Source organism: Benincasa hispida, chromosome 3, assembly GCF_009727055.1.
Source record: "Benincasa hispida cultivar B227 chromosome 3, ASM972705v1, whole genome shotgun sequence".
Lineage (NCBI taxonomy): Eukaryota > Viridiplantae > Streptophyta > Magnoliopsida > Cucurbitales > Cucurbitaceae > Benincasa > Benincasa hispida.
This window is the reverse complement of record NC_052351.1, coordinates 33,668,294-33,694,157: the sequence shown is the minus strand read 5'-3', so window position 1 is coordinate 33,694,157 and position 25,864 is coordinate 33,668,294.

Below are 25,864 nucleotides of genomic sequence, written 5' to 3'. Positions count from 1 at the left end.
AATCCAATACCTTAAAATGTCTATGCAAAAATGAAATAGATTCCTAAGTTTGTCAATGCTAACCATCTAGGACCCAAACAAGTGTGGGTACCAAAGAAATCAAACTTGAACATTTGTGTTTGTAGGTTTAATTTGAAAGCCTCTAAGAAAAACAAATGGTACTTGAATAGTGGTTGCTCGAGGCACATGACGGGAGACCCATCCAAGTTGTCCTCTCTCTCAAAAAGGATGGAGGTCTTGTAACCTTTGATGACAATAAGAAAGGTAAATAATTTGGTAAAGATAGTATAGGTAATGAATCTTCTATTTAATTGAAAAAGTACTTTTGGTTGATGATTTGAAGCATGATTTACTTAGTATTAGTCAATGATGTGATAAAGGGTTTAGAGTTGTGTTTGATAAAAAGAATTGCATCATTGAAAATGCTAGTGATAGAAAAAGTTATATTTGTTGGAAATAGAGATGAAAATGTTTATACTATTGATTTGAATGATTGTCCTATTAATGATAAATGTTTTATCGGCTTTACATAAAGATTCTTGGTTATGGCATAGAGAACTAGGACATGCTAGGCATGCACTTAATTTCAAATATTTTCAAGAATTCTTTGGTTTGAGGTCTTCCCAAATTTAAATTTGAAAAAGACAAAGTTTTGATGCTTGTCACAAACTAAGTCCTCTTTCAAATCTAAAAATGTAATCTCTACAACTAGACCCCTTCAACTATTACACATGGACTTATTTGGCCCTTCTAGAAATTACTAGTTTTGGAGGGAACTATTATGCCTTTGTGATAGTTGATGATTTTTCAAGATTTACTTGGGTTTTGATGCAAAAACATAAGGATGATGCTTTGAAAAGTTTTTCTAGTTTTGCAAAAAAGATTCAAAATGAAAAAGGTTTTTTTGATTTCTAAATTTTGAGTGATCATGGAGGAGAATTTGATAACAATGCTTTTGAAACTTTTTGTGAAGAAAATTGTTTTTCTCATAATTTCTCCGCTCCAAGAACTCCTCAAACAAAATGGTGTAGTTGAAAGGAAAAATCGTACTCTGCAAGAATTTGCTAGATCAATGTTGCATGAGTATGATTTACCTACATACTTTTGGGTGGAAGCCGTTAGCACCGCTTGTTATGTTTTAAATAGAGTTTTAATTAGACCTTCTTTGGATAAAACTCCTTATGAACTTTGATATAACAAATTCCAAATATTGGGTATTTCAAAGTTTTTGGTTTGCAAATGTTTTATTTTGAATAACAAAGAAAAACTTGGAAATATTGATTCTAAGACGGATGTTGGTATTTTCCTTGGCTATTCCTCTACTAGTAAAGCTTATAGAGTTTTCAATAAAAGAACTTTAGTAATTGAGGAATCTATGCATGTAGTATTTGATGAATCTTGCAATATTATTTCTAATGAGCCTATTATAGTGAATGTTTTAGAAGAAAATTTTGGAGATTTACTTGTTAGTGACAAAGGCAAGGAAATTATTTCAAGTAAACAAGAGGTGAGCTTAATCGAAAAGAAACGAAATTGGTTCTTCATCCATGCCTAAAGAGTGGAGGTATACTCCTTCCCATCCCAAAGAATTAAATTCTTGGTGATCCCGAACAAGGTGTGAAAACTCGTTCCGATATTAATATGTTTAATAATCTTGCTTTTGTTTCTCAAATTGAACAAAAAAGTTTTAAAGATGCCGAAAATGATGAATTTTGGATTTTAGCTATGCAAGAAGAATTAAATCAATTTGAAAGGAATAAAGTTTGGGAGTTAGTTCCTAGGCCCTCTCATGCTTCTATAATTGGAGCTAAATGGGTCTTTAGAAATAAAATAGATGAAAATGGAAAATATCATTAGAAATAAAGCTAGACTTGTAGTTCAAGGTTATTGTCAAGAGGAAAGAATAGATTATGAAGAAACTTCTCGCACCTGTTGCTAGATTAGAAGCTATTAGAATGTTGCTTGCTTTTGCTTCTTATAAGAATTTCATTTTGTATCAAATGGATGTGAAAAGTGCATTTTTAAATGGTTATATCATGGAGGAAGTTTATGTAGAACAACCTCCGGGGTTTGAAAGTTTTGATTTTCCTAATCATGTCTATAAGTTGAAAAAATGCTCTTTATGGCTTAAAACAAGCTCCAAAAGCTTGGTAGATAGACTTAGTAATTCCTTGCTTGAGAATGGATTTAAGATGGGTAAAATTGATACTACTCTTTTTATTAAGACTAAGAAAATGATATGCTTTTAATACAAATATATGTGGATGATATTATTTTTGGTTCTACTAATCCATCTTTGTGTGAAGATTTTCTAAGTGTATGCATTGTGAATTTGAGATGAGTATGATGGGAGAACTTAGCTTCTTCCTTGGACTCTAAATCAAACAACTCAAGGATGGTATTTTCATAAATCAAGAAAAATACACAAGGGATTTTGCTCAAAAGGTTCAAATTCAATGAAGGTAAAATTGCAAAAACTCCTATGAGCACATCCACTAAGCTTGACAAGGATGAAAAAGGTAAGTGTGTGGTATATAAAAACTTATAGAGGTATGATTGGATCTTTACTTTATTTAACCGCTAGCAGACCTGATATTATGTTTAGTGTATGTCTTTGTGCTAGATTTCAATCTTGTCCTAAGGAATCACATTTACATGCCGTTAAAAGAATTTTTAAATATTTGCTTGGTACTATTGATTTAGGCTTATGGTATCATAGAAATGTTGAATTTAATTTGGTAGGATATTCCGATGCGGATTTTGAGGGAAGTTTACTTGACCGTAAGAGTACTAGTGGGAACTTGTCAATTTCTTGGCAGTTCCTTAGTTTCTTGGTTTAGTAAAAAAGCAAAATTCGGTTTGCCTCATCCACTATCGAGTGGAAATATATTGCAATTGCTAGTTGTTATGCTCAAATTCTTTGGATGAAACAAACTCTTTGTGATTTTGGATTAAAGTTTGATAATGTGCCTATATTTTGTGATAATACTAGTGCTATTAATTTGACTAAAAATCCTATACATCATCTAGGACTAAGCATATTGAATTTAGGCATCACTTTATTAGAGAGCATGTGCAAAATGATAATATTTACTCTTGAATTTGTAGGCTCTAATAATCAATTAGCGGATATTTTTACCAAGCCTTTGAATGAAGAAAACTTTTGCAAAAATAGGCTTGAGCTCGATATTATTCGTTGTGATGCCTCTTGATTATATAATTTTACTTGTTAAATCTTTTAGAAGGCATTTTGATAGAGGGAGATATGGAAAGCATGTGTTAATATTCTTAGGGGGAGTTGTGCTAAATTTATGTTCATGTTTTTAAGGGAAACATTTATGTAGTTCTAAATTTTTCTTAATTATTCTTTTTGATGATTCCAAAGGGGAGAAAGTTTAAGAAAAATATGCTATAAATTTGTTACGATTTTGATTGTATTAATTAGGGGGATAATTTTTTTTTTTTAGTGAATTTCAAGAATGATCTTTATGGTGATATGTTGAATTTATTATGTGCTACATATGATTTACATGTATTTCAAGTTTTTTTTTTTTTTTTGAATGGTTTCTCATCATCAAAAAGGGGAGATTATTGGCTTTTGGCCCTTAATCTCAAATTAATTAATTTTAATTAATTAATTAATCGATGTTTTGAAGATAACAAACTTAATTTTTAATTACTAAAAATCTTAATGTTTTAATATGTCCATAGCATAGAGCTCAGAACAACGATTCCAACACCTCTTGAATCACTCAAATCGGAGCTAAAACGAAGATGATATGACCGAAACAAATCTATAGAGAAAATACCGTGGTAGAATGACGTGGCATAATCATACCATTTGCATGTAGACATGTGGTAGCATATTGGTTGAATGGTGGATTATTAAGAGATTAACATATGATGGACTTTTGATTTTTGGATTAATTTAAAATTAAAAAAATTGAAATTTAAAAGAAATTTAAAAGAAATTTAAAAGAAAAATAAATTTAATATTATTTTATGTTTGTGTCTAACGGCTAGTTTTTTTTCCACATGGTATGTTTTTTATTTTTTGGATTAACTTTAAAAATAATGAATTTAAAAATAAAAATGAATAAAAAGGAAAAATGAATTTAATATTATTTTATGTTTGTGTTTAACGGCTAGTTTTTTTACACATGGTATGTTTTTTATTTTTGGATTGACTTTAAAAAGAAAATGAATTAAAAGGAAAATGAACTTAATATTATTTTATGTTTGTGTCTAATGGCTAGTTTTTGACACATGGTATGTTTTTTTTATTTTTTGGATTAATTTTAAAAAGAAAATGAATTTCAAAAGAAAAGGAATTTAATATTATATTTTGTTTTGTATCTAACGACTAGTTAGTTTAAATCTCCACCATTGATTTTTCTTTTCCAAAATCCAATGGTCCAAATTAATTGTGGTTTCTAAAAATCTTCCATCTCTATATAACCATCTTCCTCTCCAAATTTTAAACTAACAAATTTTTACATTTCATAATCCTCCAAACTCAAACGTTCCATTGTTGCTCTCTCTAAGTTCCCTTTTTTTTTTTTTTTTATTCTTGAGAGAGTATAATAATATATTGTGAGGATAAATTTGTTGAGTGCTTAAACTTGTAAATCCACTCTAGTGAGAGTTGTATTGTGTTCTTCAAAAATTCCAACATTTGTAACGGTTTGATCCTAAACCGTGAAAAGGATCGGGTTTGCTCTTGAACTCGTAAAAGGAGCGGTGGTGTAACGGTTGGGTATAACCCTTTGCCACAAATCTAGCCTTAAAGGTTTGCACCTTTCCATCTACACCTTTCTTTCGCTTAAAGATTCACTTACACCCAATAAGTCTTACCCCATAAGGTGGATCAACAAGCTCCCAGACGTTATTGAACTACATAGACTCCATTTCCTGGTTCATGGCTTTATCCCATTCATCTTTGTCAACATCCTCCATTGCTTTCTTAAAAGACAATGGATCCTCTACCCCATCATTCATAATGACGGTTTGGGCTTCAGTCAAACTCATGTAGCGATCTGGTGGGTTCATAACCCTTCCACTATGTCAAGGCAGTCTCAATTCTTGAGCTGGTTGATTAGACGTTCTGACCTCAACAACTCTTGTTCATCTGTCGGGCTGTTCAACAACTCTTTGAACCCTCAGCAGTCTCAGTTTCACTAGAGATCTCATGTAAAACGAGCTTACTTCGTGGCTTATGATCCCTCATGTGATCTTCTTCCAAAAAGATAGCATTTATGGAAAAAATACTTTGTTCTCACTCGGATCATAGAAGTATCCTCCTCTCATTTCCTTGGGGTAGCCAACAAAAAGGCAAACCTTCGAACGTGGTTCCAACTTCTTTGGGTTAGTCGCTAACGCATGCGCCAGACAGTCCCAAATCCTGAAGTGGTGTAAACTACCTTTACGGCCTTTCCATAACTCAAAAGGTGTTTCAAACACACTTTTCGAGGGAACGTTATTCAGGATATAACATGCAGTCTGCACTGCATAACCCAAAACGAGTCTGGAAGATGAGCATAACTCATCATAGACTGAACCATGTCCAACAAGGTTCTGTTTCTCCTTTCTGATACACCATTTTGCTGAGGTGCACCAGGGGCCGAGAGTTAGGATGCAATCCCATGTTCTATCATATATTTCTAGAATTGGAGGTCCATATACTCTCCATCACGATCAGATCATAGTGTTTTTATCTTCTTACCTAACAAGTTTTCAACATCAGTCTTATACTCTTTGAACTTGTCAAGGGCTTTAGACTTACGTTGCATTAGGAAGAGATACCCAAACCTGGAATAATCATCTATGAAAGAGATGAAATATTCATACCCACCTTGAGGTATAACATTCATAGAACCACAGAGGTCTAAATGTACAAGCTCCAAGGCTTCCTTGGCTCTGTAACCTTTTCCAGTAAAAGGTCGTTTGGTCGTCTTGCCTATGAGGCATGATTCACATACCGGCAAGGAGTTTTCTTCTAAACTCTTTAGAAGTCCACTTCCCACCAATTTCTCAATCCTATTGAGGTTGATGTGACCTAATCTAAGATGCCAAAGATGGGCGTTTTCTTTTGGAGAAACCTTTGGTCTTTTAGCTGTTGTTGCCGTACTGAACATTTTAGTGTTAAACAAGGCTTTTGTGACTAACGGTCTTAGTACATATAAGTTATTTTCCATTGAACCATAACCAATCTCCATTCCATTCTTGAAAATAAATACTTTATTCTCATAAAAGGAGACAGTGTAACCTTGTTCAATGAGACAAGAAACCGAGATTAAGTTCCTCTTAATATGAGGAACTACAAAAACATTATCCAATAACAGATAATGTTTCTTGTCAACAAATAACTTCAGCCTGCCTATAGCAACAGCCGACACACCCTCACCAGTACCGACTCGAAGAGTCATCTCTCCCTATGACAATGTTCGCCAAGAACAGAATCCTTGTTAAGAATAACTGACATGATTGGTAGCACCTGAATCAAGGATCCATGCAGAATTATCATTCTCTACCAGACACGTCTTCAAGACCAGTAAATCATATTTACTATCTTGTCTCCTCTTTTGGAGAGTAGTGGGATCGAGGTCGTTTGCCACGAAATTCATTTCGCACGATTCTTTCCACTGTAAATAATCGGTCATTTTAAAAGCTTTAAACGGAAATACTAACGAGTTGCTGAAAAGAAAAACACATTGACCTACGCTAGGTTTTAAGCAAATACCCATTGTAAAACAAAACAACATCTAATAAGATTTTAGCAAAACATGTATCCCGTGTGACATCTAGTTTCGCAATGACTCTTCAAAGGTTTAGGACAAAATCCGCCGAAGGAAGGTCAGTTATCCCTCCTCTGAATTGAGAAGTTCTCAACCAGTCATTAATACCAAAATAACTATTTCTCCTATAACGACTAGCCATCATTCATTTGGCCAAGAAATCATTAACTTACTTAACAATCTCTCATAAGTGTGACCTACCATTTTAAGCCCTAAAGGTCCGTCCCAAAAGGCCAACCCGAAGGAAAAAGTTTCGATTGGGGAAAAACCTAAAGCGACTTTATCCATTTCTGGAGTTCACCTTGATATTGACCAACTGCACAAAACCCATCTGAAGGGGGACGCTCCAAAGGCGACACGAGGGCGTACAGAATGATCTCAAGGTGTGAACCAATGACAGAGACCATAGGACGTATTGACACACACCCTTCACCCACTTACTATAAATACTCTCTCCGTTCACCTTGATATTGACTCATGCAAACACCATCTGAAGGGGGATACATCCTGGGCACCACGAGGCCAAGCATGAATCTCACAAAGTGAACATACAGGAGGAAACGTGAGTGGAATCATAAACATATCTGATAGGCCTCTTCCTCCCACTGAGTATTTTATAACATAGTGTTTAGCTTACCTAGAAAAAAAAACACGACTAAAGATTTTAACTAAGTGACTTTTAAGTTTTCCCAAGAGTAACTTTTACTGTGGATAGTGAAACAACTTTTTATCATCATCCATTAAACTCTTTAACAGAGTCTTTGACTAAATCGTCACATGCTTGTTGAAAATCTATCTAATTCACCTTTCCAGGTAGGTTCCCAGGTGGGGGTATTACGTTTCCGTCAACTTAAGAACCCCAGCCTAGCCAGAACCCATCTTAGACAAAAGGTCCCTTATAGATAGGTTTACAACAAATTTAACCTTTTATTCAACCAATTTAATCCTATTAAACTGATTTTAAAAGATTAATCTAGGTTGCTAAACTCTTTAGAACCACTAGTTAATCCAATTTTAAAACCCTTTTAAAAAACTTGAGTTCACCCATCTAATTTCCTTTATAACACTTATAAACGGAAACAACCACGATGTTAAGCTAACACATGCAAGGCATTCATAACGCTTATAAACAGCCTAAGTGTCATGCTCAATGCATTGTCCATTCATTGCTACTTCTTTTATATAACACTTATACAAAACGGCAATGAAACAAGAAATATGCTTCCATTCACCCTTAGACTATAACATTTATAATAAAATGATGATGCATGATAATGCTCAATGCATGCAAAATATAACTCTTATATTTCATGATGCATGCGCATGCTTTCAAGTAATTTCTTCATGCTTGATTATAACATTTATAATACATGATGCATGAATAATTGCACAACCTAAGGTGAGTTTTAACTATATGACAAACACTTTGGCATATAAGTACCATACATCACATGTATAAACAACCAAGGTTGATGAACCGGGTAAATTGCCTTAAAAACACAAAAGGAAAGCTAACTATTACAAAGACAAGGAGTCTCTGGTTCAAACAGGCGAACTGAGTCTTGAATCGCTTAGGCGAAGCATCGCTTCTCCAACCAACCATCGTGTATTAAGCACCCCACAATCGTCTATACGATAAAACAAACTCTTTGCTCTATTGCTTACCAGCACTCCTAGAGCTAAATGATTGTTTAGCATTTACTATACGATTGTCTAGAAAAAAACTTAACGATCATTTAGCTATTACTACATGATCGTGTACCTTTACTAAGCGATGAAGCCTAAAGTACACGATCGCTTAGTGCACTCCGAAAAACGCCCGCTTTCCGCGATCATCTAAGCGACTACGATGCTGCAAAGCACCATTGCCTAAGCGATCACTTAGCTAGTGCCTCCTTATCGCATACGCACGATCGCATAGGTATTAACTAAGTGATGAAGCTTGCTAACTACACGATCATCTAGCGTGCGCCTTCTACTAACAACGAGCAATTGCATGCTCCCACTTCGATCGTCTACCTCCAGCACCTACGCGATCGGGCAACCAATGCCACGTGATATGGTAAACGATTTACCCATCGTTTAGCATTAGCTAAACGATCGATTAAAAAATACTACACGATCGTCTAGAAAAATATAAGCGATCATTTAGTTAAATCCAACGATTGTTTACCTGAGGCTACACGATCTGACCAATGCTTGATCTTCTTCTTCGTTGAGAACCGCATCTCCATGTGCCGAAGCTTCATCACGAACGACTCGACAAACAAAAACTTTTTGAATTACAAACTCGATTGCGATGTTAAGTTCGCCAAAAAACACAGGGGCCCTTACAATTAATACTTTGTAATACCGAAAGCTTTAACAAAAAATGCAATTTTAAACCCGAACATTCATCAATGCAACCACAGATGTAGAAAATGGTTAACCACAATTGCAAGAACCCACCGCGACTGAAAATTGCGTTCGATTCAGATCTGTAATTTGGAATATCAGAAAACCTTGCTCTGATACCAATTGAAGGAAATCGGATTCGCGATTTTCATGAGCAGCGGAAAGAAGATTATTCCAAATCACAATCGTGAATAAACAATACATTTATAGTCAACTTCAAACAAGCGGTTATATAATTCATACAGAAATTACGGCATGAAAAAAATACAAATGCACAAAGGAAAAACTCTACAAACATTTGCAGATGCGTCTCCACGCTTCTTTGCGCATGACCGCTCGAACAATAGCAACTTCGAACGCCCGATCTACACAACCGCAACACTGCAGCACGAACACTGCGCTCGTCCTCAATGATCGCCTCGGCCAAAAACTCCTCAACAACATGAACTACCTCCATAGCAACCAGAACGCCCTCCAAAAACTTGACGGTGTCGAGTTGAGTCTGACACCACCAACAAGGCTACCTTGGTATTCTCGATGTGAGAATTCAAAGGGTCGGCTCTGCTCGAACTTGGTATGAGGCAGACGAACGGAGGAAACACCGATCGTGTACATGACTAGGCAAGTGGAAGATGGCAGAGACCTATCGTTTAGCTCATCGTTTAGCTCGGTCTGTCGCCTACAGACACTACACGATCGTTTACTTAGGGTAAGCGATCGTCTAGCAAAACTATGAGATCGTTTGGTAAATATTGCACGATCGTTTAGCTCGCCCAGCCATCGTTTAGTAAATCTGTATTTACTTGACGACTCCATGAGATCCTTTTTTTTTTTTTTTTTTTTTGCCAAGAGAAATCTCCAAAAAATTTTATCAACCTTTTGTAAAACTTCTTTTCAAAATAGGAAAACCACTTTCCTTTTAAACTCACGGTTACCATGAATTCAATAAACACCCACTCATTTGGTTATTAAAGAAAAAGAATTAATTATCCAATAATTAATATTATTATAAATATAAATGATAACCAACTTATCATACTATATTTATAACCTATAGTTTTAATATTTTATCACATGAATGAGTCTTCTCTTCCAAGAAGAAGTTGTGACCACTATGTTCAAGTCCCGAAATCTGCCCTTAAGGAAGCAATCTCTCTAATTATCCCTACTTCAGGAAAAAGAAGTGAAATTCAACTTGTGATTGAGTTCCAGCTCCAAGATCAGACAAGTCCCTAAAAAGGTAGACATGTTGAGTTGGCAATCTGGCCACTCTCACCATACTAATCAAAGGACCGCCCTCAAAGGCAGGAGTTTCCATAATACTCAGGATTGAGGTCGTGTCACCTATGGTCGTTTAGGTGAGATGCAAGTCTCTATTAGTAACGGCGTTATATACAGAGTTTAGTCATCTCGTGGTCCAGGTCTTATACAAACTCTTTGTATAGGACACCCCAACTCGCACGTCTCCACATGAATGGTCAGGATCTACCATCTGTAGTAGTTTACAACACTTGCAAACTTCTATAAAGCAGGCCATATCCGTAGTGTCACAAGGATCAGGTATCTCACCTTAATCCTTATACTACAGACCTATTTAGGTTATCACTTAAGGCATGATCCACTTGTATATCGCATATATGCTTAAGTTCACATAAGATAACCAAGGAGCTTTATTTATTGGATATGAGTAAATGCTAAAATTAAATAACATTTATTTTGTTCATTAAACAATGTGTATCTTTACGAAACAACGAGACTCCGAGAGAATTAGGACACCAATCCCAACATGCCCCACCGTCGGGAGATAGAACCTATCTCCCAACATCCCTTACGTCGTCGGGAGTTTCTAAGGTACTCCCAATGGTCCCTTACATCGTCAGAAGAGACCATATCTCCCAACGACCGATCTCTCGATGGCAGATTTAGGTGTCGGGGGAGCTTCTTTTTCTTGTAATGAGTGTGTCGACAATATATCTAATATCAATCAACATTCAATCGGTAACTTATTTTAAAGTAAAACATGTGTGTTCTATTTTATGAACATGATATTCCAAGTGCATCAATTCTAAATATGTTTGCTTTTATTTTTTTTCTTCTTATATATATGTATTGTTTCAAACTTCAAATTTCATATTAAAACCAATAAATCAAAAAATTTTATTCAATTCTAAATTTCTAAATTCTGAATCTTTCAAATTCTCCAAATCCTGAATTATCATATCTCATATCAAACTACATCAAATAATTATTTTATCAATTATCCTAATTACGGTTCCAAACATCAAATAGAAATTGCATGATAATCAGATAGTAATCACAAAGTACTTAAATCAAATAGAAATTAGATAGCAATCAAATAGCAATCGGTATCACTTATTGCTATTTAATTGTTTTAATCAAACAACAATCAGGTAGTCATTAGTATCATTGATAACTTGAAAATCATTATCATATAGGAATATGTATGATTGACAACCAGTATTAAATAGTAATCGGACAACAATCAGATAGTAATTAGACAATAAAAAAACAATCATTATCAAATAGCAATCAAACAACCATTAGATAGCAAATCAGTATAAGATAACAATCAGCATCAAATAATAATCAAACAGTAATGGCAACAATCAATATCATTGACGATTAATATATCAGATAACAATCATATAACAAAAAATATCAAATGAAAATCAGATAGCAATCACATAACAATCAGAAATCAGATAGCAATCAAATTCCAGGCGGAAGTCAATGAATCATGACCGCACGAGTGAGATTTGCCATGTTTGCAAAAAATATAAACGAGGGACATGCTTCAAATTTTCAATTTATTTTTTATTAAAGTTGCAATTGTCCCATGATGTTATATATTTTTTAAAATTAATTAATAGTTAAAATATCATTTTATTTAAATAGAAAAACAGATACCAAATCATTCATGGTTAACCAAAAAATTGACAATGGGACCAAAAGTGTTATAAAGTAAACTTCAAGAAAAGTGTTGAATCTAACCCCAAATGCAACTTAAATCAAATTTTAAGGACTAAACGTGTAAATTTTCTTTAAAAAAAAATTATAACATTACTTTTTTTTTTCGAACAACATCAATTGAATCTTTAACCTTCAGATCAATAATACAAAGCTTATATCAGTTAACTTACGCTCATGATATTCATTTATTATAAGGAATTTGTTGCTAACATGAAATTATAGCTTTGTGTTATAATTAGATGATGATATCTTTTTGGTCTTTTAAGTTTTAGATCTAGTTTCCATTTGTTCCATAAATTTTAAAATGTTATGCTTTTATTCATAAAGTTTTGAGTTTGGTTTTAATTTAGATTCAAGTTTTAAAATGTTACAATTTTACTCTTAAAAGTTGAGGTGTGTTTCAATTTTGTCCATATGTTTCAAAATCTACACTTTTAATCTCGACTTTTCATTAAATAATCAATGCATTTTTTGACATCAATGTTTAATTATAATTTAAAATAACAATGTAGTAAAATCTTCAGTTTAATTTTAATAGTGATGAAAATTAATATAACATAATATTATAATTCTTTTAATTTAATTACATTAGTTAATAGACATTAGCACTAAAAACAAAAAAAGTAATCTTCAATGAATCAAGATTAGAAATATAAATTTTGTTACTTAGTGATCAAATTGAAACAAAACTCAAATCTCAAAAGTAGAAGTGTAATATTATGAAATTTAGAAACTAAATTGAAATCAAACTCAAAAAAATATAAAAACTAAAAGGGTAAAATTTCGAAACTTATGAACAAAATAAAAACTAGATCTAAAACCTAGACACCGACCAGTATTTTTTTCAAAAAAATATTTTTAAACTTCCACCCTTTATTCATTAAAAAAAAAAAAAAAAAAAAAAAAAAAAAACTTTCTAAATTAATTTTTCAAACAAGAAAAAAATGAATAATTTTTTTAAAAAAAATTAATGTAAAATAATTTTCAGTTAAGTTAGTACTTCTTTTCTTTGTAAGTATTAATCATTAAACAGCTGTGTCTTTACAAAAGAGATCCCCTGCCTCTTCCCCCACATTTCTTTATTACTGAACTTAACTTTAGTTAACTAAGACAAGATTAATTTAAATGAAATAAACAAGTTATATCCATAACAACATTAATCACGATTTGATGAGATGAGACAGCTCAAGTGATGTAATATATGTTGTTTCACTTAATATTGTTTTTAAGGAAAAGAAAAAAATAATTGATTTGACAATTGAGGATATGTGGGGTTATGGAAGACTTGAGATTCCAATTCCAAAGGCATATGTTTCTATGTGTTTGACTTATTATATTCTATGACCAACCATTGAAAAATAAAATAAAAAAGATACTTTCTTTTTCACTATATTTTAGGCTTTTTTACCCCTTGGAAAAAGAAAAAAAAAAAAAATGGGTCCCCAATAACTCAAAAATATGCTTTTAATTTCACTTTCAAAGGCTTTTTATTTTGTGTAAAAAAAAAATACTTTGCCTCCTCGAGTGGTCCAACCAACAACACTAAAAATCATCTCAAATTATTTTCATCTTCATACCTTAAAAAGAGATGGATAAAAATTCTAGCTAATTCTAAACGTGCCTCACAAGTTGCAAAAAGTTCAATCACTTTTTTTTCCTTTAAAAGTATATTTGTTAAAAAAGGATTAAACCTATCTCCGTAATGTAACATGATATACTAGATTATGAGATTTAGAATTCAATTTATAACTTAGATAGGTTAGTTTTTGCTGGTTTAATTTTTCTCTCTTTTTTTCTTTTTTAAGGGCGTCGAGTGAATTTAAATATGCAATTATAAAGTATGATATTTAATTGGAAATACTTTAGTTTGCGTTGTGTCTCTGATGTGTCATCTTTGAGTGGTTTCCAAGTAGATTAGCAAAAATGTTAAAAGAGAAAGTGTGCGGAATGAAAGCATATGCCAAATGAGTTGAGGGGCCACACCCACAAAGCAAAGCAAAGCATGCATGGCCGAAATTTTGGAAAATTTTGTGCTATTCCATCCATCTCCATAATTACACAAACTTCATCATATAAATCCACAACTTAATTCAACACACATCATCTTCTAATTTCTTCTCAATTTTCCTTTCAAATGGAGATAATTGTCCTTACTTATATATCCATGATCATTCTCTTTCCTAACCAATGTGAGATTTTGTTCGCACTCCTAACAAAAATATGGAAAAGAAAGTACTTTCATATCTAGTCACAGTCGTAGACAAAGTGTTTGGATGTAGGAGTTGGATGAAGTAGAACGAGTTTATTAACCTCATTTCTTGTTGACCCAAAAAATTTGTAAATCGATTGTGGGTCCAACAATTTAGGAAGTGTTTCGAGCAAGGAGTGGAGTTGTGAATTCCAAGAAGTGGAGTCTTTGTGAACTCCTAGGACTTATAGTGTAGAGAGTTTTTTTATTATTATTATTATTTGTAGTACATAGAGTAAGAGTTAGTAAAACATAAAATTAATGTTTTTAGTCGTGGAGCTCACAAACTCATTGGGCCAAACACCCATTTATTATTATTAATTTCATAACTTAATTAAAAAATTAATATTTTGAGAAAGGAGTGGAGTTGTAAACTCAGACCTATAGTGTAATAAGTTAATAAGATATGAAGTTAATGTTTCTAAGTCGTGGAGCTTCACAAACTCCTTATGTCACACATCCACTTATTAATATTAAGGGTTAACTATACGAATAGACCATTTGAAGCCTATATTTTCACCTACTCGAAGGTAAATTTGGAATAAAAAATCTGTAGAATTTTGAGTCATTCTAAAGCTGAAATTTTCTAAAAAAAATTGACACTTGTAAAATATATAGTTGAAATATTGTTATTTCTTATTATTTCTATTGTATTATAATTTTATAACTTATTAATTCCGTACACCATTGAGCTCATGACTAAATAATATCACTCCTTGTTGTGAAAGTCTCTCATGTCTGTCAAATAATCACTCGATTCGAATCTATGCCAAATCACTTAGATTTTTTTTTATTTTTTTTTTTTGGTTGTATATGTAGCCATGTCTTAATTTCATCTTCAATCATAGCCAATCTTCCTCCAACAACTTGTCTATTGGACACAAATATGCAAAGCTTTGGTACCACTTATTAGAACAATAGACTTCTATCTTTTTCATATCTCCTTTGAAATATATTATATTGATATTTTTCTGATTTTTATTCTTAAAAACTTCATTACCAATAATGAAATTATTGTTTCCTACTATATTTTTTTTCCTTCAATCCATGAATTAGTCAAATGTACGTAGTGTGTCATGTGAGGAACTAATGACAATTGGTATTAAATTGCTTCCTTATCATGACCAATTTCTCCATGCTTACCTATGTATAATAATTTGGTCTTTTTTGTTTTTATTCCATCAATTCTAAGCACTCATTCTCTCAATTCCATCTTTATCTTTGGTTATGATATTAATTTTCTTAGCTTGTTGGTTCAATAATTTTCCTTTTCTACTAATTATGTTCTATACTTTTATTTAACATACAATAACATCAAATGTATGTTCATATGTATTTTACAGCATAAATTATGATTTATATTAGGTGTACGACGTATAGTGGTTAATGACGAATATGCCCTCCAAAATCAATAATATATCACATTATTATTTAGAATGATCTTTTTATCTTGTCAATATGGTGCACAAATTCTAAAATAAATTATCTCGAAAGATCTTATTTACACTATATATATATATAGATAGGTATATTTCACAAATGAGACACAAGTTACGTATATATTCCAATTTAAGCAAAAAAGTGAATTTATTAGAGTTGTGATTCTTGTGAAGGAATTAAATGGCTTCTTTGACAATGGTTTGCTTACTACTTTTTAGATCAAAGAACATAATTTATAGTGATTTCATTAGGACTCTTTCTCTAGTTAAGTATTAATGAAGGGCTACTTTAGTTATTTATTTATTTTTAGTCCAAGTAGACTATGTAGGTCGTCCAAAATTAAAAAGGAAGAGATCATAGATTGACTAAGAACAAAAAGGTTGTCAATATGGACTACAAAAAAATATATAAATATTTGGAAACTTTTAAAATAAAGTGAAATATTATGGTTTTCCAAAGAGGAGAAGCATGCCCATTTCTTATATTACCCTTTTTATGACTAGGTTAAAAAATATTTGCATGAAAATAACAATTTAGTTTCAAAATTTTAATTGATATCGATTTAGTCCTTATATTTTTAAATTTGTAAAAATTTAGCCTTTGAAGTTATTAAGTAACAATTTAATCTATATATTATATAATTTGTAACGATTTAGTCTCTATCATGAAAAAATACTATTATGATTTAATGAATTTTAATAGATAACGATAAAACAATTTTATTTTCCTCTTTTTGGTCCAATGAGAAGATAAAGGTTGGCAATATGGACTATAAAATACATATAAATATTTGATTTTTTTAAAAAAATAAAGTCAAGTGTTATGGTTTTCCAAAGAGGAGAAGCATGCCAATTCTTGTGTTACCTTTTTATGACAATAGATTGAAAACAAAAATAATAAAAAAGAAAAAGAAAGCTAAACTAAAGAAAATGATATAAACGATTCAAACCAAGCTTTTGAATTAGAAATTGATGTCCCTCTTCTTCTTCAAAAGCTCCCAACTTTTTTAAAAAAAAAAATTGCCAAAGGTTTGTTGGTCAAAACCACGTTCTTTTATTACACTCACTTAGAAAATGGCGAAATTTTCCTTAAAGATAGGCTTTTTATTAGAATGCAATTTGGAGTTGGATGTGATGTGACCAAAAACTCCTTCAATGGCAATTACCGACCTCAATAAAGCTATTGTTTATTTCTTCATTTTTTCTCCTTTCCTTCAATGGATTGAATTGAAAGGGATGTTGTCTTGGGAGTCGAGACAAAGATAAATAAGTTTGAATTCATAGAACTTTCAAAACTTAAGAAAGCCTTCAATTTGTGTAATTTGTATTTTTTATTTTTTATTTTTTTGGTTAGGTAGAGAAATGATATTTGATAAACCACTTGTTTAAAATGTTAATCGCAATGAAAATGTCAATAGAAATATGGATATGTTGATTTTAAAAATCAAGTTAAGATGTTAATTTTATTTATATTATATTCACATTAATGACTTTTTTGTTTTTATTTTTTAGATCATATAGAGGTCAAGGTTCGAAGAAACAACATTCTCAAATATATAAAACAAAAAATTAAAAAAAAAGAGAGAGAGAGAGAATAAAAAGCCAAAATAAACCAACCAAACAAGACTCGAGGAACACAAATTAAAAAGACATGTGCTCTAATTGTTAAAGGGATTATAAATCAATTGACATAAGATATGTAGTTTTAATCTCTCTTTTTATTGTACTAAAAAAAATATGTGGTCTAATAAAAGAAGGTCATGTTTTTCTTAATTTTATAAAGAAAATCATTTAAAAATTGATATACGATAATTTTTTATTAGATGTTGTTTGGACTAAAAAAGGGGTATATAGTGTAAATATGGATGAATGGAATTTAAAGTTTAAAAATAGAGAGTGATTAATGATGGTTTGTGGTCCAACTCCTAAGTTTTGAAAAGAGAGCTTGGTTTTTCACAGAGGACACACCATCATATGACCAACTTGGTTCCACAAAGATTCAATTTATTTGCAACTCGCTTATCAAAATAATGTTTCTTCTTCACTAACAATTAATTATGAATTCTGTATATATGTGTTTTTTTTTTTTTTTCCTTCCATTTCATAATATCATCATTTACTCTTGAAATACATCTTTGTTTCCTAGTATACACATAAACGAACTCATTATTGCAATTAAATTTAATATATAATGAATAATGCATCACTCACGTGAAGATTATTAATTTAATTTGTTGTTAATTATTATAAATTAATTAGTCTTAAGGTGTTTTATCTAACTAGTTTCCAATTTTTTTTTTCATTCTTTTGAAAAGAAAAGAAAAAAAATGAAATTTAGTCAAGTTTAATTTGTCTAAAATAAGTAAATAGGTTTAAGAATAATTAAATTAAGAGGCAATGGTATCCCTTGGGGTTGAAGAAAATGCCAAATGAGACACTGCCAAATGAAGTTTCAAACATTAGAACAAAATCCCTCATCCACTTTGCAAGAATGCATATCCATCTTTCAAAGATGCCATATACCAATGATGTCATATAGATTAGGATTCAAAAAAAAAAAAAAAAAACAAACAATTAATACTATTTTTGTTATAACAGTATTATAATTATCATTTTGTAACTTTTTATATAAATTTGGTATAAATATATTTAATAGTCACTGTTCATGTGTAGCAAAGTTTTAAATGGGATTGTTATGCAACTTTTCTTTTTTTTTTTTTCTTTAACGAAAATATATGTGGAGAGAGAATCTAACCTCTAACTTCAAAGTCAATAGTATAAATGTTATATCAATTGAGCTATACTTAATTTGACAACATTTTTTAAATGGAAAGTTGGACGAGACAATTATAATAGCTTTGGAATGTTGTGCTTGTTATTCTCCTTTAAAATTCAATTTTTGATGTATTCAATGTTAAAATATAATTTTGCTCACTTATACTTCCAACAAAACTTAAAATTTTCATGTAAGAAATATATCATCTGGCTATGTTTCCAAAATTTATAGGGAAAATACTAATAGAGACTATTTTTTTAATTAAAAATAAAAAAAAAATCACATTTGATAATGATATAGTTTTAGTTTTTTATTTTTGAAATTTATGTTGGTTTTCTCCTAAATTTCATGTTGTAGTTCTCACATTTTTATTAAGGAAACTTAAATCTTAAATCTAAAAATAAAGACAAGTTTTTATATATACTAATTTTTTTAGTTTTCAAATTTTGACTTGATTTTTCAAAATGCTTATGGAAGTAGCGTTATAAGCTTAATTTTCAAAAACCAAAAGGCTACCAAATAGGCCTAAATTTACAGTAGAGACTATTTTTAATGTTTATTGAAATTTAATTAAATTTAAAATATAGGGATCAAAATGACATTTTAACCTATTAATACAAAAATCTAACCAAGTTAAATCTCATTTGACCTTCACATGCCTCAACATTAAATTTGTAATTTGGAGAAGAGTTGAAATGGAAAACCAAAAGAAACCGTACAAAAGTGTAACACCTGTCACAAAAGCTTCAAAACTTAAGATAAAGATCATTTAAAAAAACGTGTACTAATCTTTTATATACATTGATCCTTCTTTGACTTATTTGAATCCAAGTTCACTTTCATTTCAAACTTGTTTTTTCTATTTTTTTTAGGTCTAATTTTAGTCCAACAAAACGTAGATTGATTATGAAATGGGCAAGTGTTTTTTAATTGAAAAGAAAATGGAGAAGATTGAATGAAAAGGTGAAAATGAGTACAAGTGCAATAAAAAAGAGGATAAGCCCAAGGAGATGTGGGTGTAGGGGTTGAACTGACAAGGAAAAAGAAATGGTAAAAAAGGCTGCACATATTGCATATAAAATCCACTGCCAAATTGCCAATCCCATTTCAATCCCTTCCTTTTCTTTTGGACTCACTCTACTTTCTACATACTTCCATTTCAATCTTCCTCAAACACACACAATAATGGAAATTTCTCATTTTTATCTTCTTCCTTTTTTCCCCCCTCTCTTCCTCTTACATTTCATTTCTTTTATTCTTACTTATGATAAAATTATTCATTTTTATTTTTCATGGTCAAGATCATCAAATCAAATGGTTTCGATTCTATTTGATAATCATTTTGGTTTTAGTTTTTTGTTTTATAAAAATTAAATTTATAAACACTTTTTCCATCTTTAAATTTGTTGTTTTGTTATCTAATTTCTACCAATGTTTTAAATCATCAAGCCAAGTTTTGAAATTTTTTTTAAACAAATTGTTTTTTATTTTTTGAATTTAGCTAAAAATCTAATTCTCTTACTTAAGTAAGATGAAAATCATGATATGAAAATGAAAAAATATGTTTAATTTTAAAAAATAAGAAAACAAAAATCAAACATTTTTATTTGTTCATTAAAAAAAAAACAATATCATGCAAATAATCTTGAATCATTGTTTTTGTTTAACACGGTAAATGTGGGTTTTGATTAGAAGGAAAACATATAAAGGGTTGTTTGGGACGCTGATATGATATAGGATGTCAGGAATTCTAATATCTGGAGAGTTATAATGTCTGTGTTTGAGATGCAGAGAGATGTCCACGGAGCAGGACGAGGACAGGGAAGGCTTCCCCGTTCCCATCCCCGCCCTCCTATTTCGTTCCCATCCTCGGAGTTTCCCCGCAGGGAATTCGCAGGTATCGAGTTCCCTGCGGAAAAAAATTTTTCGTTTGTCTTTTTTTAATATATTCATTTTTATTAATTTTGTTTATTTTCAACCAAATAAAATTATATATATATTAAATGAGTTATTTCCAATAAATTTTTCATTCGAAGAAAATAGTATAAAAAATCATTATAAAAATAATACTATTATATGTGTAAAAATATAATTTAATCCTATAGTTTCTAAAAGCTCAAATTTAAATATTACAATTCATAGTCAAGCTTTCTATTTATATACTACAACATTTATGATTTAAGGTAGAAAGTCTTAAGTGTTAAAACAATTTAGAAATGTATTAAAGTACGAAAATGTGGAAATGAAAATTAGAAAATAACTAACTTTTTATACTATAACTTTTGTAAAAAAAAATATATAGATAAAATAATAATTACAATAATTATAACTATTATAATATTTATAATAATAGTTATTATTATAAACTCATATTCTGTTTATGTAAACAGGAGTTGTTATTATTATTATTATTATATAATATATTCATCGGGGCAGGGTGGGGACGGGATATAAAATCTCCATCCCCATCCTCATTTAGCCAACGGAGAAAAAATTATCCTCGCTTCTTCCCGAATTTCCCCTCTAATCGGAGATTCCCGTCCCGTTTGGGGTGGGTCCCTAGACATCCCTAGGTGCAGAGTTGTGTTGTCTGAGTTCATATGTCTTCGTTTGAGTGTGCAAAGTTGTTATGTCTGTGTTTGGTATGCAGAGTTCACATGTCAGTGTCTGGTTCAGTTTTTTGTACTTTAAAATAGTTTGTCTATATGAACACTATTTTTTTAATCATATAATTCAGTTATTTTATCAATTCAGTTTTTTGTATTCAATTATTGTCTTTTAAATAATTCTTTATTATTGTTGCTTAAAAAAAAATCGGTCGAAATTTAAGATTAATTATAAATAGTCAACGAAATACCTAACATTTAAAAATATGAAATTTAATTCTAAGTCAGGGATTGACATAGCAACTTTTTTCTAAACCCTTTTTCCACTTTTTAATACTAAATATATATATAATTTTCAACCATGACTTGAATGTTGAAAAGAGCCTTCAAAAGTAAGATAAATAAAAAATAAAAATAAACGAATGAAAGTAGTATTTATAAATTTAATTTTTAAAAACTATCCAAAACTAAAGGATTATGAATGGCCAGTTAAATATTTTAGTGAGGTATTTTTAAAAAAATGTTTCTGATTGATTTTAAGGATTTAGTTGAGGTTTTTCTCATATATATATATTCATGGATGAGTTTTCTATTGAGGTTTTACAATGGGCTTTTGGATAGTAGATTTTGAATATTGATGTTGTATAAGAAGAGTTTTTTTTTAAAAAAAAAATTTTGAGAAATTGTGTACAAAGATTTAATCCAAAATATTATGATTTTTTTAATGGGCATTATATTGATAAATAATTGATATACTAAACAGATAAAAATGAAAACTTGAATGACATAATTTATAGATAATAAATTAGTAATATACTCTATCACAAGACCCTGAAGGAAAAAACGATGAATGTAAATTGAAGGTAAAAGATGGGTGCATGAAACTTAGATTGCAATACCATGGTTTCTTAATAAAATGGATATAGTTGAAAAAAATTACACCAAAAGTATAATGAAATAAACTCAAGAAAAGAATAAAGAAATAAAAACGTAAGTAGGTCATAGGAAGGGAGAGAGAGTGACGATCGGGTATGAGAAGGGAGAAATATAAGTAAGGAGAGAAGTTGAGAGAATTGTTAAATGAGGGGTTACTGTGCACATGTTAAGGAAATGAAAAGTGAAAATGGTATATCAGTAGATCAAACGATGGTAAAAGGACTTATACCATCTCTCCAATAGGATATTGGGCCCCGAAAAGGCCTTAAGGTTATTTGAAAGACCTATTAGGTTCAGGATTTAAAGAAAAAAAACAATAAAAATGTTTTTACATGTATTTTACATTTTTGTTTGATTGCACGATATTCAATATTGATTTTATTGATGGTAAATATATTTTTTAAGAAAATTATTTTAAATAATAAAATTACTAAAAATATTTATAAATAATATCAAAATGACATAGATAGACACAGATAATAGTCTATCATGATCTATTATAGATAGACCATGAAGTTTTTCTATATTTATAAATATTTTGATTTATTTTCCTATATTTGAAACCACCATTTTTATTACTTATCGTATATTTGGAGTATTTCCAGTTAATTGTTAAAATTTAATTTTGGATACTGATTCACCTCTTAAATATTTCTTTTAAAAATGTCTTCAAGTAACTTTTTTTATTTATTAGTATTTTTTGAAAAGTTATTTATTAAAGAAATTTTAATCACTTTTCATCATCTATAATCACTCAATAAATTATACAAAATATAATCTAGTTTATTAATTGTTCAAACATGCTTTTAAAAAAACTAAACTTTGCTAAAAACTACTTTTCTCACAAGTTAATCCAAACACACATTATCAATCGTTAGATCTTATTGTCCAAAATTACTTTTCAAACCCATTAATCTTCTTAATTTTTATTGGAAGGTTAAAATTTTTTTTGTTAAGTGTCTTCAAACTTTTAATTAATTTTGCATCCAAAATTAATTACAACGGAACTTTAAAAAAATTATCTTTATACTTTTGATTTTGTATCCTATTGGTCTTTAAACTTTAAAAATATTTAAAAAAAAATCTATGACTTTCAATTTTATATCTAATAATAAAGTCTTCCAATTTTAAAATTTGTGTCAAACAGGATATTCAATTTTTTTTAATAAATGAGAACAAATCTAGTGGATACATAATTGAAAATTTAATAACTTATTAAACAAAAAAAATTATATATGATACATTCATCAATTTTTTTAAAAAATGTTAGAATATTTAAATGATCAATTAAACACAAATTTAAAAATTTAACGACCTATGTTAACATTTTTAAAGTTTAAAAGAATCAAGTAAATACAAAATTGAGACTTCAAATGTTTATTAAATATTTTTAAAATTTAGAGATTTATGAAACACAATCACAAAAATAGTAAAACTGTTGAAAATATTTTGAAGTATAGTAAAATGTCATTGTCTATCAGTGACAGACCTCGATGGACTTCTATCACTTAGTCTATCGAGGTCTATCGCTAATAAATAATGACATTTTGCTATATTTATAAATAAGTTGACTCATATATTTAAAAACTAAAGATAATTGATTTAACTTTTAGTGCATGTAACTAAAGAAAAATTACAGAGTGAGTTGATAGATAGTTAAAAATGTTGAGCAAATCATTTTACCAAAAGTTTGGAAGAGAGAGAGAGAGAGGGAAAATAATGAGTAAAAGACAGCCAATTTAAGAGAGAAAGGATAATGTAATAATGTGGAAATAGTAATTAATTAAAGAGAGTGGATATGTCTCCTTTACTTTTGGACAGACAAAGGTTGGCTTACAATGCCTAAGGCTTCCAAGACCAAATAATTATAAATAAATAAAACGAAACGAAACCAAAAGGGCTTCAATTTTACATAATTTATACATATAAACCCTACACAAAAGTCATTTTCCTTGTTTGGCCCCTCTCTCCCAACAAACTTTGCAAGGGCCAATATGCAACTTCTATGTGATTCTCAAACATGTCTTTATCTCTCTTATTAAACTCATTGGGGTTTTTGTAATTAAATTTGCCAATTACATATTGTCCATATTGTTGTTGTTTTTGGGTCCTTCATGTTTGGCAATGCATTTAAACTAAAACTTGGTCATCATTGTATCACCATTGCTATTCAATTTCCTTTGCCTCTCTCATGTCGGTTGCTCTTATTACCTACTTTTCCTTCCCTACGTATTTATTAACACTTTTAACTAGAGTTCAACCAAAAATCAAAAAACAAATAAACGACTTAAATGAAATTGTTTGCTAGTTCGAGTTGAATCTGATCATTCATTTGGAGGTTTCAACTCGCAAATGAAAGAAAAAACCGATATATAACTCCATTTCGGGTTTGACAAAGAATAAAACGTAAATATATTGAACCGGTCGATAATATATATTAAGAGTTGATAATTATATAAAAATAGAACATTCAAGTTACTGAAATACATGTTTTCTGTTTGGCATAATGTTGGGGTTTAGAAAAATATTAGAAGAGTAATTGTCCTACATTGGAAAAGTTTCAAGGAAGTGATGAGCTCCAAGCACTATAAAAGGAACTTATAGCTTTGGTTTCAAATTGTCCCTATTGAAAACACTTTAAGCTTGAATGTGTTAACTCTAATTAAATTCGTTTGTTGTAGTCTCTCGATTTGAGAGGGTGAAGAAAAGGATGTGAGTTGTAAAAAGAATTATGAAACTAATAATCAAAGAGAAAAGAGAAAACGTAAAAAGTAAATAATCAACATAGGGATTTACATGGTTCACTAATAGTGCGTTAGCTCCGTTTAGGACAAAGAAAGATAGCAATTTATTAATAGAAAGAAAATATCAAATTACAAATTTAGAGGTGTCAACAGAGTTAAAGAATTCATATAGCACAATCATCTAAATTAAACCTTATGGCCAAATTCGACAATAACTAAAATAACCTAAATACAAATACAAAATAACAAGACCTCGTGTTTCGGTCATTCGAAGTACCAAATAACAAATTTAATGTATTCTAGCAAAAAACTTCGAAAGAAGATGCTAAACTTTTCCTTTTTTTAATAGATCGTATTTTCTCTAATTTTGATATTTTTCACGTAAATCCTTGTACGACAACCTAACAAGCCGTTTATACATTGTCCTAGGTCCAACCCAACATGTGCATGTCTACCCTTAACCATATGGTTCCGTCAGACTGAACTGATAATACCCTACCCTCTTTTTGGAGCTTTTTTTTAAAAAAAAAAATAATTATTATTCATGTCAATTTGAAAATGGATTATTGCTTCCCTAAAACAATCAGTAAGACATTTGTGTTGATGCTATAAAACAATCAGTAAAACATTCAGAAGTCATGAAAATATATATATATATATATATAAGATTGTGCTAGGATTTTTGTTGTGTTTTGAAAAATACCCATATAATAAAATTGAATTTATTTTTTAATCTTAAGAAACAAGAGTTTTTTTTTTTTTTTCCCTTCCTTTTTGGCATTTAGATTTGTTTTTGAGGATAATATGAATGAAAAAACACCATATAATTTTAAGAGAGAATGGACAGGCTTTTTTATAATATTATTATTATATTAATTTTATCCACATAATAAGGGGCAAGTGCATATGATGAATGGTTTGCAATAGAGTTGTTTA